Source organism: Lissotriton helveticus, chromosome 5_1 (genome assembly GCF_964261635.1).
Source record: "Lissotriton helveticus chromosome 5_1, aLisHel1.1, whole genome shotgun sequence".
Lineage (NCBI taxonomy): Eukaryota > Metazoa > Chordata > Amphibia > Caudata > Salamandridae > Lissotriton > Lissotriton helveticus.
The window spans coordinates 1,485,591,104-1,485,609,234 of NC_136065.1; the positions used below are offsets into that span (position 1 = coordinate 1,485,591,104).

The 18,131-nt window shown below is 43.8% G+C and overlaps 1 protein-coding gene across 6 annotated transcripts in view; it reads left to right on the forward strand.

The window, feature by feature from the left end:
• Window positions 1-557: 557 nt before the first annotated feature.
• Window positions 558-18,131, forward strand: part of LOC144755505 (UPF0739 protein C1orf74 homolog) — a 116,527-nt gene continuing 98,953 nt past the window's right edge. For 2 of the 6 annotated variants that reach the window (XR_013594911.1, XM_078644492.1), the window contains exon 1: window positions 6,897-6,970. The gene's annotated coding sequence lies outside the window, so the exon portion shown is untranslated. Of the gene's footprint in view, window positions 716-6,889; window positions 6,971-8,950; window positions 9,031-18,131 lie in introns of those variants that run through there. The other 4 variants (XM_078644491.1, XR_013594910.1, XM_078644490.1 and 1 more) reach the window with 4 other exon arrangements.

Here is an 18,131-nt window from a genome sequence, read left to right on the forward strand (position 1 = left end):
CCCTCTGACTAAGCTTGTGATAAAGAGAGCTCTTCGCTCAAATTCTAAAAGTGATTCACTTGCTCCTGACTAGGAAAACACCTGGCCCAATGGCTTCCCACTCAATCTGTAAAACAGCACACATTGCGGTTGCCCTCCCCCGCCTCTTTCCACGTTCAATGACGCCCTGAAGACTAGGGACCTCCCCCTGATCTCCTTGGAGCCACTATATTGGTGATACAGAAACCACAAAACCACCAGACAGATGGGACTCCTTGCAGCCCATTTCTATACTTAATATTAAGACCACAATCTTAGCAAAGGTGCTTGTGAACAGGATGGTGGATAATGATGATTCTGGTTCATACAGATCAAAATGGTCTCATGCCTGGATGCATTATTTGCCAATGCATACTATGCCTGAATAATATACTATCACTGGCCAACTCAGCAACTGAACACAGACCCATGGTCCCATTAGACTGCGAAAAAGCACTCGACTCAGTACAAAAGAAATTTATGTTTCACTTCCTGGAATGTATGAACTTTGGCTCTCTCATCTGCAGACACATTGCAGTACTTAACTTTAAACCATGGGCCAGAGTCCGGTTGAATGGAGAGGCTTTCCCTGTCAATACAGAACTAGGCACGGGACAGGAATGCCCGTCGGAATCCTCATCAGACAAAACACAGACTGAGATGACAGTGAAGGTGGCAGCAGGCTGAGTAGGATCCAGTGAGTCACCATTATACTTCGTAAATTCTAACTCTGCAACCTTGGTGGGGCTTGGACTTGTGACTGGGCAGGGTGGGCCAAGTCCCAAAGGTAATCAGAGGGTTAACCCCCAGCACAGCCAGTATATTCTTGTTTTAAAAGCACCTGCTGCCGAGTTCCTTCCTAGCCTCCAGTAATATTCAGGCATAAATTAAAATGTCAAGATAACTGGTGATTAATCGTCTTCCTGGAGAGAGACAGTCACAGGAGTTTTGTCTAGGGGAAGTTGTGACTGCTTGTTGTAAGGTAGTACAGATGGTTAATATACCTGCTGCAAAGAACGTTTATCATGCCTATCAAAAAGTGCATGTAATCAAGTAAAGTAGGTCAGTGTGTTACTGCTTCTGTCAGAGAGATCCTTTTGTTACTTGCAGTTTGTAAGTTAAAATCCTAACATAGAACATCAAGCTATTAACTAGTCTGTCATCAAAGAGCTGCATGCAAACTGCAAGTTAAATATTAGAGCTATATGTTTTTTGCCCAATCTTTCATTAACCTAATCTTGCAAAAAGGGTTCATTTGGGCAGAAATCAATTCTTATTGGAGAGAACCCCTAACAATGCTGTTATGTTATAAATTCTGAATTTGTGCTTTTCCAGACTTGGAACTCTTAAACTATATTGCCTACAATGCAATCATGGATGACATGTGACTACTATGCCTTGTAGTCCTGTCTGATGTAACATTCCCTATATACTTATTTACAGACATATGATTGTATCTATGCAATGTGTGTATGAGCAAACTAGTGCCCTGACACACCTTATATTACATCTGATGTTTAGCAGTGCCAGTTGACGATGTGAGTGGAGCTAATATAGTACATGGGCGGAGCCAGTGGATGAAGTGGGTGTGGCCTCGGACAAACATTTGAGCACCTGCACTTCATATTTTACAAATTAAGCACTGGTCTCAACCTGGCCGAAATGTACTCCCCTACGTGAGAAGAGGGAAACCATTCGGTAGAATTTGGGTGTGCCGGATTAAAGCTGGATCAAACATAGGAACTCCGTCCGCATCAAACACAGGTGCAAAGTCAAAAGAATCAGATTTGGATTTTTTGAATGGGGGAGAAGGAGGGTCATAGACATCAAAAAGGTCAAATAGATCATCTGCGTCTTGCATGTCATCGTCCGTGTCCAAAATAGAAGTAATTACCAATTTTTGTAGTGCTGTGCGTGCTTCATTTTCATTTTGCGCTTGCCCTCGGTACCTAAAAACCCCTCCTGAGCAGGAGGCCTGGGAGGCACTTGGTCCTCATTCAACTGCGAGGAAACCTCGCTAACCAGCCTTGACGCAGACTTTTTTGCGAGCAACGCAGCAGAGAAACCCACCTTTTTGTGTCTGCTATCCCCTGCGGACTGGGCAGAGCCTTGGACAAGATGCTCAACATGGAGTTTTCCATGCCCTTGGACATGCGTCTCATTGTCACCTCTACAGCATTTTCTACTGAAGTGTTAATAAACTTATTTAAATCCTTTTTGAAAGCTTCGCCCTCTTCATTAACATTCCTTGAATCTGGAGAGCTATCTATCTCCATTATACATTCAATACAGACAGGAGGAAGGAAAGGGTTAACCACAGAGGCAGGAGGAGGAGTGGAGAGGGAAAGAATACCCCTGGGGGCGTGTCCGAATAACAGGAGTGTCACTGGGCTCCGAGAAAGCGGCGAAGAACTGGCAGTGAAAATGGCTCTATTTCCAAAGCGCCTCAGCGCTGCTGCAACCGGAGCGTGAAAGAAAAACTCCACCAAACTGCCAGAGAAAGCTGCGCTCGACGCTGACCAAACAAATGTGAAACGGTGAGCACGGCAGACGGGAGACTGAAAGCGGCCGCAACCACCGCGGTAAAGCCCACGGGGGGTGGGGGCGGAAGAGCGCGACAATACGCTGAATAGTACAGCAGAGAAGGGGCACTGCAATAGACGTGCGGCAAAGCGGGCAAACAAAGCAAATACGTCGTCAATAAAACATTACAATAAACAGTAAATAAACATTAAACTGGGAGCAAAAGATGAGTCACTTATCTGACTGCGAGCAGCAAGAAACAAGCATTTACAATGCAACGGTTTCTCCTTTGCAAAAGTTTGAGCTATTGGCATTGTAAATGACAAACTTTTTATTTATGTGTTGGTTTTGAAAACAGATAAATAAACGGCATTGTCATTTACAATGTCAATAGCTTAATCTCTTGCAAATTCAGCATTTTTCCCTGGGTCAACGTGATCCCAGAGACAGCGGTTGGAACTGAGATCCGGCTGGTTTCCCATACTTCCCAGCACTGGGCAGGTCCATTGCACGTGGGAGCATGCACAAGTTTAAATTTAATTCATACAGACCAAATATACTGCTCTCCTCTGTGCTGCAGGGAAGTACTAAAAGTACTTTAACGATAGGCTATAAGCGATTGTGCGCCTGCTGTTTTTCGCAGAATTATGGTTTTGCCGCATTTGCCACCTAATCCATCAACCGCTGCATAATCTTCAAATTTTATAAGAAAAAAATACTAGCTCAAGCGGCTCAAAGGTTACTAAAAACACAGCGCTGTGTTGCTGCGCAGTGGAAGGGCCTTTGCAAAGGTTGTCTGGCCACGTTTCTGTTGCTTCTTGCTATATTTAGGCATTAAACTATTAGCAATGAGGTGCAGCCTATGTCCAGACAATGTGAATAAGTGTAAAAATGACAAAATAATACTATCACAAATGTGCCGCATAATTTGCCTTTTCTTGTTGCATAATCTAGTCAACCCTGCCACATTATTTGGCCTTCCTCTGCCGCATAATTTCAGTGGTACTGGATATAAGTAACATTGGGGAGAGATTGAGTATCAAGGTAGGGGCGAGAAGACAAGGGGCTAAAAAGAAATGGATAAGAGTAACTGTGGAAATCAGATGAGAGAGGAAAGGGTGGTGCCATGACAGAGTCCAGCGAGAGAGAGAGGGGTGATTACCTTGAGAGTACTTTTGACAGCGTGCTCGCAGGAGGGGCAATGAAAACGCAGACGACCAGCAGAAATAGCTGCCAGATATATCACCTCTTGTCACCGATTTGGCCGTGAAACGCAATCGCACGAACGTCTACTGTATTTCCGTTTCCGTGAAAGGCTTTGTGTCAATCCTATCTGAAAAAAAAGAAGTGTGCGTTTGAGCAGCGCGTCCGTTGGTTGTACAGTGTCTTCTATTTACTGTGGAACACTGATTGAACTTGTCCTGCCAATAAAGTTCATTTGAACTTGAATTAGTGAGGGGGTGCTGGCCAGAGAGGTAGCACTGAAAAGAATATCGCGCGAGAGCATTACAGAGTGAGGAAGATGTAAAGCAGCAGGGAGCCTGTGGGGCGTGGGGTGTTAAAAGGGTGCGAGAGAGAGTGCTTGGAAGTCTGGGAAGATGAGGACATGCGTGTGTATAGAAGGAAAGCAAATGAAAATTACAGGGGTGGGAGAGATAGGAGGGAAGGAGGAAAGTTAAAAAAGAGAAGACTAATGAGAAAAGGAGAGAGTGGGGCGTCATGCAAGCCGAGGGAGGGAGCCGTTGTGAGAGCAACAAACATCCCGAGAACTAGTTCACACACAAGAGCTCAGAGAACTACGCAGAGCCCGCAGAGCCGGGCGAGAGAGGGTAAAAGATAGCGAGAGAGAGAGCAGGAGGGTCTGAACTGAAGAAGAGAGGGAGAGCGTTGACAAGAGAGAAAGAGAGGGTTAATGAGATGGGTGGAGAAAGATCGAAAGGGAGAGAGGTTGAGGAACAGGTTTAGGCTGCAATGCTAAAGGTAGCAACACCACCATTAAACGAGGCCGTGGTTCCATTTCTGCCAGTTTCTATTACAAACTATGCATTCTGGGAGATGTAGTCTTTGTTCTGTTCAAGAAACTCTGCTAGGTTAAAGTACAGACCGACACTAAAAGAGAAGAAAGGAGTTAACCCGGGCTAGCAAGGGTGGCCCCGGTGATATGGCGTCATAAATTCAGCTCACAAAAAGCCATGCGGGTGCCTGTCCCCGGCCCGCCCTGCAGCTGTTGTTTGATTCTTTAGCGCTCCAGTAAGTGTAACCCGGCACCCGGCCCTCGTCCTGCCGTTCTTGGCCTCGGAATAAGTTGGGCCACAACAGCTGCTGCTTCCAGCTCTTTTGCTGTCTCAGGAACTCTGACAGGGCAGCGGGAGAGCTGCCGCTTCTAAATGTAAACCCCCTGCTCCGTCTCTGTATTCGTCCTATTTTCCTCCCCTCATTTTGCCCCCACCCTCTTCCTTGCCATCGCGGAGGCCCGGACTCGCCAGGGAGAGAAGCCGGGGGGGGGGAGGGGGCACCAGTGAAAGCCCGGGATAAACCAGGAAGGGGGTAACCGTCCAGGGCAGAAGAAATATAAGGGGGAGACACAAAAGAGGGAACAAGTGAAAGTGTAGGACCGTAACCACCAGCCGGAGGAGGCAAGGACTGCGCCCAACGCCAACATGGAGTTCAGCCCCGTAGACGACGGGCCGCTTCAGAGGAAACAGAAGGAACAAGCAGCTCCTGAAAGACACGGACAGCGGGAGGGGGCAGGATACGACCACACGGGACCGGGAGACACGCAAACACGTAAAACAAACAGGGAGACGACATGAGACGGGGTAGACGTACAAAGTGAAAAGAAAATTATAAACAAAATGCTGCTTACCTGATCGCAAATACAAAGTACTTCCTGGCAACTTCAATCGCGCAGCCCACTCCTGCAAAGGACACTTCGAAAAAGACCAAAACATACCGAGACCAAAAAAATATATAACATCCGCCCACCACCGCAATGACGCACGAAAATGGGCGGGATGAGTAAAAATCGCGGGAACGCCCACAAATCTGCTCGGGGAATGAGTGACGCATCTCTGTTCCAATGGCTAGCCTCCATTTATGGAGCTAGCCAATGGGACATAGAGGCGGGACAAAGCCCATACTTGTAAACAAAAGTTTTTCGCCTGCGCGAACGCCGCTGAGCAGCGGATCGCGAGGCGAAACCTAAAAAGGAAGCTGCGCAGTCAGTTGTGATGTTTTATTGGTTACTATGTTGCCGTTGCCTATGTGATATTGTTTTTCTTACATTTCCATTGGCCAGGTTGTTTGCCCTGGGCCCCTGGGAACTGTAGTTTTACACCTATCTTGGCTGCTGTTAAAATAAATGCAAGATAAGAAGGCATAATAGGAGCCTCCGGTCTTGCCATAAAATTTAGTTAGCCTTCGCGATCTGCTTTTTCGTATGTTTGAGGGTGGGGCTAACCCCCCAAACATTTTGCTCATGGGGGGGTCGTCATAACAAAGTTAGAAGACCACTGTCCTGGAGAGTCTACACTAGAAGCTAACACAGCAGCCTAAAGCCCAACAGTATGATGTTCTTTTTCAAAGGTTATGGCTATTGGTTTTTAGAATATAGTATGACTCATGTTTGCCCTCATGCTACCTCTAATGCATTCCTGTACACTGTACTCTGTATATAAAACTCTCTTCCTTATAAAATCATTTGAAATAAAAAAAAAAGAATATAGTATGACTAATTAATGCATGGATAAATAGCCTCCAGTTGTACAGCTGGTATCAGCACTTGAAGAGATGTTGCGACTCAGCCAGTTGTCTGTGACAATGAAGGATTCCTACCTACTTCTTACGTCCAAGCAACATGGGTCGCAGTGTTGCCATGTTGTCAATTACTACGATCGCACTCTAGTTTCTTTACGTGAACGACGTGGTTTTCGTTACCAAACAGACAACACAGACGACGGACAAAAACAAAAGAAGCCTTTCTAACCTCCCTGCACAGTCAATTAAAATTGACGGTCATATTTGAGTTGTTCCTTTGGGATAAATTAAAAAATGAATCGTTGCGATTTATATACATTCACATTGAGTAACCTCAAATGCATATTTTCAGAAAATAAATTAAATGAGAAGAAACCAACTTTAGATGTTCGGTTTTACAGCAATACATTTTCTTTTATCGCGGCCATGAAAGATTCATTAGACAATCACATGCTTTTGTTTAACTTCCAGGTCGGCAGCAGGTAAATTCGTTAAAAAGGCTTTCACCCTTCCATATAATCACATTTCACAGTATAGCTCCGGCGTTCACAGTGTAGCTTTTCCAAAATGGTCCTTCTTTTATTTCATTGTGCGAGATTGTTATTTACAGAACGACCGCATGTACCTGATGTTTTGAAGAAATGTCTCATGGGGGCGCAAGATGACATCTACGGTAGGGTAACACTAAATGTGGGAATAATCAACTGCTATTTTATTTCAGGCAACGAAATTAGGACTATAGGGATTTTCAATATGCCGATATTATTTCTCTACTTCCTCGTTAGTCTCTATGTTTGTAGAGATTCATCTGTAATTATTGTAACTGTAACTTGCCGTACCCTTGTATCATGCCACTGCTGTAAAGCGCTCTAATGCCTTCGAAGCGTTATAAAATAAATTTGCAAAATAAATCAATAAAATTCGTGTGGTTTATGACTACAGTTTTTCGGGAGTCTAGCGCACTCCTCGTGAAACGTTGCTGTGAATATTGTAGTTAGTCACGAAAATGTTGGCCCCGTGGCTTTTAGTGGGATTGGGAAAAATGGGGGCCGTGGGGGAATCTAAAAAATTAACATGATCTAAGAAACTTAACTAAGTAACAAGGGCCGTGATCCATATAAATAGAGTGCCTGGGGTAAAACATTATACGCAATTTCTTTGCTACTCGTACCATGCATGCTTCAGTCGGTATTTTTGGTGCCTCTTTGTGAATCTTCTGTTTTTGTAACCGGACGTAGCATAACAAGTAATAACGGACATTAACCTAAAGCAATCCATTGACTTCCGTATGCTTGTTACCAGCAGCAGATAAATGAGTAACTAGGAAGATGTGTTGTGAATAATTAAAATTGAAACTCAATTCTGAAAATCTGAGACTCTGAATTAAACATTACTAATTTCGGGCACAGTAGGCTTCGATGGGCCTCCCCTTTATGCCACTTCCCTTGCAGTCTCTTTTACAAATGTAGGTCCTTTTTCTCCACACTTCTTTATGAATTCCTCCGTCTGTATACATGACAAGTCATCTATTTCCTCTTCCGCATCCTCTTTTAACGCTCCTGTACATACTTCTTTTAGGGTGAGGCAGGGCTTGAGTCGGGGTACCACGCGGGTAGACAGCGTCCCCCCCCACTTATTTTACTGGGAGCTTGATAACTGGAGCAAATGGAGCCACACATTCACACTTTGGCCTCTCTGGGGCGGGATCGGAGCTCATTCAGAACGCTGCTCACGAGCTGGCTTCTCTGATGCAATAGCATCTAAGGGGTGGTGAACGAGGAGAGGCAATGAGTCTGATGGTGCAAGGCACCTTTCATGACGTCACTTCCTGTCGGGACGTCAGCGTCCCCCCACTTCTTTTTTAGGACCTGTGCCCTGGGGTGAGGAGCCGACCTACGTTTAAGGCACAGGTCATGTTTTTCTTCCCCTGTCCCAGCAAAATTAACTAAATAGAGCACCTGTCCTGGTTATCTTGGGGTTGACTGAAATCAGAAGGAGGCTGAGGTAATTCAGTTTCAACTCCATTTTGTATTCCGTCGCCATTTTTGTGTTGCCTTTACACAGGCTGCTCGATGAACGAAGTGTCTCTGCCCTTTGGACTGCAACATGTCGAAAACCCCCTCCGTCCTTGTTTTGAAACCAATCTAAGACACCAGCCGGCCTAACTAATTCTTGTCTGGACTACCTAATCCCTGTATCAACTATCTGTTAGCCTTTAGTATTCTTCTCTTGCCGTATCTTATCTTTTGGCCTTCGCTATTCTCTCCCTGTGTTTTCCTATTTCTTAACCTTTCTTTTGAAGCATACAGACATGTCCTGCCATTACTGATTGACCTATAGGTGCTGTCATTGATTGACTTATGGGGTTTGGCAAAAACACGACTCAAGGGGGACGTTCTGGTTACATGATGCCTTGTTTTGAATGTTTTCCTATTGGCTAATATTTGGCAGATCTTGCATGTCCATATTAGGCATTTTGCATGCTTGCATGAGCTAGGACTGCCCCTTACTTTTATGCTGCGTTTGTAACCCTCACATATATAAGACCCCAGTGTTCTGTACTCTTTTGACTGCCTCATTCAGTTGCTAAGGCTTCTGTGTGACGTAGTCTCACTCATTTGAGTTTAATAAAGATGTTCTTTTTATATTTCAGCTTCTGTGCCAACTTCTTTGTTAGTTTAAAAGGATCAAGTATTAGTGAGACCCCTGAGAAGGAAGTTTAATTTCTTCAAGGCAAGTTTTCATGTGTCACAGTGCAGAAAATGTTAGCAGCCTATAGCAAAAGGCAACTTCTTGAACACAGATGACGTTGTTTTAAAAGTCGCATTTAATTCCCTTACTGCAGCATTGTCTGTGAGCGCTGTCATGTGAGTCATTTTATGCCCTTCGGTCAAAGGAAAATTGTGTTTCTACATCTCTATATTGAAAATCTCGGTTTTAGAGTTTCAAAATCTGGTCACCCTAACTCTATATGTGTACTTCGCTGCACCACCCCAACCCCCAAACAGCACACCTGTGCACATGTAAACACTTAATTTTTACCCTTTTTGGATTCCAACACCTATGTACCTCTTTCATACACTGTCACATAGAATCACACTACGTAATTGCCACACATGACAATTATTGCAGAGAAGCCCTGGATTGATGACCACATATCTGAACCCCTTCATAAATCACTAACAGGTAGGGTTGCCACTCTCTTTTTTTTTTTTTTTTGCTGGCTGCTGTAGAAAAACACTGGCCAAGCTGGTAAACCCAGGACAAGATGGTAATCCTACTGACCAGCCCTGTGAGAAACACACTTTCAGGTGAACTCCAGAGCACGCTGTCCTGGGTCGTTATAAACATTCACCCACAAGCAGACCTCACCCAGACACCTACAAGAAAATTTGCTGCAAAAATAAGAGTCATTCATGTGTTGCATTAAAAAAACAAGCATTTGCAATGCAATAGGTCTCGCATTAGGAAAGTTTGAGCTATTGGTATTGTAAATGACACATATTTTATTTATGTTTTGTTTTTGAAAATAGTGAAATTAATAGCTTTGTCATTTACAATGCCAATAGTTATAACTTTCGCAAATGTGACACCTTTAGCATTTGTAATGCTATATGTGTTGTATTTACGTGACTTGCATGTATTGATATTACAAATAAAAATGGCTTTTAATTTTTTTTCAATAATTAATACTTAAATAAAAGTTATTGTAATTTAACTTTTATTTAAGTATTAATTATAATTTGGGGAGAAACATGGCGACAGCAGGATAGGCTGTCGCGGTGCTCCGTCCGAGCCCCTGTGAGCAGCATGTGTGAAATGGATTAAGAGCTGGCAACTATACCTTCTCCTTGACGAGGGGCCCGGAATTATGGATGATCTGTTTGTTGTCATTTTTCCGGTTTGATTTTCGAGGAGAAGGATTATCCGCCGGACGGCATTTCATTTTATTTCACTTTCGCGGCTGCCATCTGACGTCTGTCTACCATTTCCATGTGTTACGACCCCGGGGCGGCGTTGAGGTCTTGTTCGGCAGCTTCCAGCCGTTCGACATCGCCATCAGCCCCGTCAGGTCTGTGGCTGTGGTCCTTGGCCGCCCTGGAGCTCCGGCGAGGCAGGAGGCTTCGGAGTCTTTGGAGGGACTCCCGTGCTGGCTCCCCGGTGCATCGTGAAAATTCGAGTATTTCTGCAGTAACGGAGGAGGCTGCGCTAACGGCAGAGGTGAAGGGGAAGGCGAAGGGGGGTCAGACTGTGGCATATCTTGGTGTGGCTGGTGCTGTGCAGGGGGCTGTTGCTGTTCAGGGGGCATGTTGGGGTATTGTGAACTTGCTCCCTGATTCTCTGGAAATACTACCATCACCCTCACCCAGACTAACGCCTACAGACACAACTAATCAGGTGTCTCGGCGCAAAGGCAGACAAACATATAAAAGGAAAGAGGGAAGGAGTGTTTTAAAGCAAGGTACTTTATATACAGCTACGGCCAGGCTTACTGTTCCTGTCTACTCGGACCCTGAGCCTGAGCCTGAGCCTGGGGTTGCCCCTCAAAATAGCACTGCGCTCTCAGTCAACTGTTTAACAACCGAAAAAACCTCATCATATTTGTCAACAGAGGTGAAAGCCAAACGAGCAAAAAGAAGCAACAAGGCGGTTAAGAATCTTAAATCAGTCCTTAATCCCGGCTCTAGGATTACGCCTTCATTGCGTTCATATTTCAAGGTTGTGCCACAGATTTTAGATCTTACTGAAGATCGCCTCCTTCCGACATCAAGTCTTAAAAATCACCCTAATACTCCTGTGCAGTTAGATTCTCTCGTCTTGTTTTCATCAGGCCCTCCTATTAGTTCATTCCATGGAAGTGGCTTTAAAAGATCCCTCTGCGGTAGCAGGGTGCGGGGTACTCTCTACCTCCACTGCAGATAATATTGAAATACTGCCGGCCCTACAGGACTTACAGATAGACCTAATGCCCCCAATACCTATCTTACCATCCTCCATACTTGCTGAATCCAGCATTATTGATGGGGGTGCCATTGCTATTGCTATTCCTATTGGGGATGATGTGGAATTAGAGTCAAAAGGTCAGCAGGAACGGACTCAAGGGGCACAGGAGGTACCTGGGGGCTCACAGCCAGGGGACACCAATATCTCCCCTATTACTATTTTAGAGTGTAGTAATATCACCGCTACAGGCATTACAGTGGCTTCCCTGCAACTCATGTTTGCTACTTTATCTTCGGATATAAGAAAGGGCTTCGATTAATCTGCTTCTAACCAGAGAGAGATCAGGAACTATTGTGAATCCTTAGATAACAAGATTGATGGCTTAACTTCTAGAACAGAAGCTCTGGAAGAGACAGTGTCTGCGCTATCCCTGCACTTGGACCAGGCAAAAGAAGACATAACAAAGCTTAAAAAGGAGGACCTTGCACTAGCGGAGAGGATGGAGACGTTGGAGAATAACGCAAGACGCAGCAATATCCGCATCCTCAATGTGCCAGAGGGTAGTGAGGGTTCAGATATCAACCTTTTTGTCATCTCCCTCTTAAAACAAGCACTTTGCCAGGATCAATCTGTTGAGGATTTGGCCACGGATATTCAACTGATCCATAGAGACCCTTTTAGGCACAACCCACAAAGAACTGAACCGAGAAAGATCCTTGTAAATTTCCACACTTACTCACTCAAGAAGCACATTCTCAATTTAGCCCTAAAGCAAAAGTCCTTGACAGGGAAAGGATTACATTTTCAGATAAGATCCGACTTATCAAGGGTCACTTTGGAAAATCAGTGGGAACTGGGCAGGAGGATGGATGCGTTTAGGAAGCTGGGTGCAACGGTGCAGCTGGGCTTTCCCGCCGCGCTGAAAATAATGTATAACAATAAGATGTTCAATATTCGTACAGTTCAGGCGGCGGATGAGCTACTGCTGACCCTGGGGAAGGATAAGGGACCTTCCAGATAAACAGACACAGGCCATTAACTTTACAACGATCCCTCGCTCTCTTTCGTTCTTCATGAAATTGGTTAGAGGGCGCTTCTGTTAAAAAGTTAAAGAAAAAAAGGAGATAGATAGAAAGGACAGAGTAGAGGAAGGAAAAAAAGGGAAGGAGGTAAAACATCTTCTTTGTTTTCCCCTTCATATTAGGGAAACAGTAGATGATGTGCCTAGATTATTAATGTGAGTTCCTTTACTTCTCTCCCTGTTATTCTCTACTTGTTATTCTCTATTGCTTGTATTTCTCTCTTTTCTTACCTAGCTCTTAATATTTAGATATAATCACTGCGCAGGGTCTCGGGTAGGGGTACTATCTTCTGGACCTGTTCCTGTTAGATAGATCAAGGGTTTCTCATGGGAGGGGGGAGGTAGCTTAGGGTACGCGGGTGTTAGGGGGTTGGGTAAAAAATGTAAAATGTTCCTCATTTTTCGATTGGTTCCATTCAGTTCTTATAGAAACGTAGTAGCGACAAAGGAGTTAGTCTTTCAGGTAGGGCTGCTATACATTATGTCTTCCCTCTCTTAACCAAAGTAAGTTTGGTGGTAAGTGCATGGGTATCTCTGATGAGTAGTCTCAAGATTCTCTCCTGGAATGTTAATGGCCTGTGCACCAAACCCAGAGCTAATAAGATCATACAATATCTACGAGATTCGGATGCGCAGGCCATTATACTCCAGGAGACACACCTAATCGAGGCCGATATACTAAATTTGGTCAAGAAAAATAGAGGGATAGATGTCTCAATATCAACCTCACAATCAATGAATATTAGGGGGGTGACCTATTCTTTTTAAAAAAACAAAAGCAAGAATAGTCTCTCAGATGGTTGACCCAAGTGGCAGGTGGGTCATCTCTGTAGTAGTTATCGCAGGGGCCCAAATTACGTTTGTTGGGTACTATGGGCCCAATCAAGACGATCCCTCGGTCCTTGAATCTCTATTTTCTCAACTTTTGTAATTTCTGGAGCCGACTTTTTGCAGGGGACTTCAATATAGTACTTGACCCTTCATTAGATAAGACCGCTACCAATAGACCGCAGGCTCTTTCGAAGTCTAGAGCGTTCTTACTAAACTGTATGAAGCAGTTACGGGTATGTACATATTTGGAGGGTAAGGTCAGGACAACAACAAGGAGTCTCCTTCCGTAATCACAAGTATCGCCATCAATCAAGAATAGACTTTTTTTTAATAAGTCACAAGTTGGTAGACTCCGTTAGGAGCGTTTGTTATTTCCCTTCACATCTTTCAGACCACTCATCTGTAATTTTGGATCTTACTGGAGTTACCAAAACCTCTCCCAGATCTTGGTCTTTTGATCGCTCCTTACTTTCGTCACCTGAGGACGTTTCCTATATTAAAACTGAAGCCCAGAACTATATGCAAGTTAATATTGGGTCGGCCCCTTCCAGTGTAGTATGGGATGCCTTTAAGTATTGTCTGCGAGGTCTAATCACGAATAAGGTTGCATTCCGGAGGAAGCAGTATAACCAGGAAGTTGCTTCTATTGAAGCAGACCTAATTAAAACGCAAGCTGATACTGATGCTAGTAGCAATGTCTCTGAATCCACGCAATTGTTGCTACGTAATAAACTACTTTCTCTAAAAGGGCAATTGGGTTCTGTCCTGAACCAGCGAATCCTACAGAAATGGGAAGCAAGTAAATTAGCCCATTTCGAATATGGGGAAGGGGCTGGTAAATTATTGGCCTGGAAGTCTAAAACTGATCAGGCCCGAAACAACATTGAGTCTGTCACGCAAGTGCTGGTACATTTTCTTCTGATGTAGACATCAGAAGAGTATTTAGAGAGTTCTTTCAATCTATATATCAGGAGGATAAAAACATCACCTCCGATAGTATTGAGAGTTGGCTGTGTGGAATTACTCTACCGACGCTCTCCCCAGCTCAACGTATTTTTCTCGATAGTCTTATTACCGAGGAAGAGGTTATGACGGCAATCCAGGATAGTAAGGGGGGTAGGGCGGCTGGCCCCGACGGCTTACCAGTTGAAATCTATAAAATTCTGGGGAAAGAAATAACTCCTTTCCTTACCATCCTATTCAATCAAATATTACAGGATGGTGCGTTACCGCCGACAACCTGGAACAACGCATCAATTACGCTTATTTTAAAGCCCGGGAAGTCGGCCTCTAATTTCGGGTCATATGGGCCAATTTCAATATTGAACGCGGACTACAACATTTTTGCATCTATCTTAGCGAAGAGGCTAGGTTTGGTTGCGCCGGATATTATACACCCAAACCAGAAGGGGTTTGTCAAGGGTCGTCAACTTTACGAGCTCACGTATGACCTGATAGGGGCCATCGATATGGCAACCACGGACTCCACACCCCTGGCTGTCCTCATGTTGGATGCCTCCAAGTCCTTCGATAGGGTCAACTGGTTGTACCTGTCGGGGGCCTTGGCAAAGTTCAACATCGGCGAGTGCTTTTGTAGAGCTGTTAGTCTTTTATATCAGAGCCCCACAGCTTGTGTGCTGGTGAATGGTGATTTATCAGACCCTTTTAAGATCACAAGGGGGACGCCGCAGGGCTGCCCTCTTTCCCCTCTTCTATTCGATCTCTATATAGAACCTTTTGCTCAAAGATTGAGAGGACATCAATATCAAGCCTTTCATTTATAGAGATTGGGAAAGGAGGGTGGCCCTAAATGCGGACGATATCATGATTTTTTCATCTGAGATCCGCACCGCGTTTCCCGCAGCCATCAAGCTGGCTTTAGAGTTTGGGGAAATTTCTGGATACGAGGTAAATGCCTCGAAGACTGAAATAATGGTGTGGAATGACGATGCAAGCGAAATAAACCTGCAACCCAGCACAAATTTTAGATATCTAGGGCTTAGCATCGTTAAGGATATCAATCAGATTGTAACCACCAATTTTGCTGCCGTTGCAAAAGATTGCAAAAAATTAATGCGATCCTGGTTGCATCTCTCCTTATCTATGTTAGGTAGAGTCAATTTGGTAAAAATGACTATTCTACCAAAGATTTCTTTTTTATTTAATACAATTCCTCTCTAGTTTGATGTATCTTTATTGGCTAAATTACAGGGAGATATCACTTCATTTATTTGGAGTAAACAAATCCCTAGGATCGCTTGGAAGAAACTCGGGCGTCGCAGGGAGAAAGGCGGATTGGCAGGTCCAGATTTGCAAATTTACGCATGGGCGTTTCAATTATCCCATGCGCGAATGTTACTAAAGATGCCAACAGATGAGGGGATTGGGAGTATGTTCTTGGCTTTATTGAAAGGGGAATGAGTCGGGCAGTCGGGTTTCTTGTTCAAGTTTGGTGACCCTAAATAAAAAAAAAAGTCAAACTGAAGGTGTTGCAGGGTATGGCAAGAACTTGGGCCAGGTTGAGGTCATCAATAAAGCTGGGTATTACTCTAGCAGGTCTCCGATTTGGGTTCTTCCCGAGAGTCCAGGTTGGCTGGGAGACAGTCTAGCAGTCCCGTTAAGGGAGGCAGGAATAGAAGTCTGGGGAGATTTGTTTGTGGAAGGGTGCTTGCTCCCTTGGGATTATTTGATAAGCAAAGTTGGGCCCAATTTTTCTAGATTTAAGTACATGCAGATAGCTAGTTGGGCTCAAGCATCTGCCTCCCAACCTGCTCGGTGGAGCAGTTTCCTCATAGGGGGGAGCTGTCAACTTGAATCACTTCTGTTAGATAAACCCCCGGCCAAGAAGGAGATCTCCCTATGGTATAACCTAATTCAGGAAGAAATAGACAGTGAATTCCATCTACCTGAGTCAATGTGGAGTTTTTTGATGCCTGGCCAAAATGTGCAAGATCTGTGGTCAATGTCCTGCAAAGTTTTGTGGGACATTGTTAAACGGCCTGGCTCCGAAGGAATCATCGTTTTACCATTCATAGGGCCTACTATTCCCCACAGAGACTCTCAAAAATTTCCTCGGGTGGTCCAGTGACATGTGCTCGGTGCGGCTTAGATGCGGCCCCTGATGTGCATATGTTTTTTGAATGTCCCCATTTAGTTCCATTCTGGGACTCAATAAGCAAAAAACTTACGGCCTCACTGGGCTTTCCTGTAACAATAGACCTCCCACTCGTAATCTTTTGAATCCTGGACTATGCTCGGAGCCCAGCCAAGAACCTTCTGTTCTATTCCATCCTACTGGCAAGAAGGGAAATCTGCAGAAGATGGAAGGACTCTACCCCTCCTTCTCTTGAGGATTGGTGTACCTCAGCCCTGCAGGTCTCGAAATTAGATCTTGCTAGGGCTGGAAATCAAGATAAGAGCGCTTTTTGGCATCTACTCGACTGGGCCCATTGACAGTCCCGGGGTTTTTTTTCTTTTTTTTTCCCCTGGTCCGATGATTATGCAACTATGGCTCAATCTCCCTGCTATGCCTTTTCTCTTCCGTTGGAATTTCGGCAAGCAATGGTTGTAATTGGTACTGTGGTTTTATCTGCCGCCTAGACTGCTGGGTGTTTGACTTCTGTAGAATATGTCATTGCTGTTGGGAGTCGGAACCACTCGTAACTTCTCATCCCTGCCAGTCTTGAAACTGAGGCAGCTTGACATCACTTTTTTTCTACGTTTCCCCTTTGTTGTCAGCATTTGAAACCATGGTGGCTAATGAGGACCAAATAAAAAAAATAAAAAAAAGTTATTGTAATTTATAATGGCAATAGCTTAAAGTTTTGTAAATAACTTTTGTGAAGATTATGTTCAGTGTATTTTATTGTGACGAAAATCCAAGAACAGAAGTGAAATATTAACATCTTTTTGTTACATTTGTAATAAAGCTTGAAACATTGAGAGAACATATTTGAACCAAGTGTTGTTGAATGGTTGCACAGATTGATGCTGTGGTGGCGCTGAGTGATGTTGTGATGGCGAACGAGTTATGCTGTGGTAGCGCATAGTGAAGTTGTGGTGCCCCTGAGTGATGCTGTGGTGGTGCGGAGTGATGCTGTATGCTATGCTATGTTTTTTTTGCTATCCTATGTTTTGTTTTGTTATGCTATGCTATGTTTTGCTATCCTATGCTTTGAATTGTTATGCTATGCTGTGTTTTGTTATGCTATGCTGTGTTTTGTTATGCTATGCTGTGTTTTGTTATGCTATGCTATGCTTTGTTATGCTATGTTTTATTGTGTTTTATTATGCTATGTTTTGTTTTGCTATGCTATGTTTTGTTGTGTTTGGTATGCTATGTTTTGCTATGCTATTATATGTTTTGTTTTGCTATGCTATGTTTTGTTGTGTTTTGTTAAGCGATGCTATGTTTTGTTGTGTTTTGCTATGTTTTGTTGTGTTTTGCTATGTTTTGTTATGCGTTGTGTTTTGTTATGCTATGTTTTGCTATAACACAATTTCATCAACCTGAGCAACGCTAATAAATAAGAATGTCCATATCAATAACACTCCCTTCCGAACTGTGAGGTTTCCGTCTCTTCTTTATTGTTTCAAATTCATATATTTTAGGTGTATCATCTCATAATTTGGTCCAATCACCGGGTACAAATCTTAGGGAATTTCTTCTGCATTACAAAGAACAAACAAGTTTTTCCAACACGTGTTTCGTCTGGCGCTTCGGCCAAAGACTTCCTCAGGGCTAAAAACAAGCAAGAGAATATTTAATACTCTTTAGATTCATATTGATACAGACCATGATAGATTAACATGGGAGATATATTTATACAACTTCAAAGGAACTTGTAGAGAACAAAGAAAATTGAAAAACGAAGAGAGAAAAGGGGTATCCAAAAAGTCAAATCAATAGTGCTACTCCAAATGTAACCAGAGGGGATGTGATTAAATTTGGGGAAAGCAGAAGTCTCAAAGGGAAGAC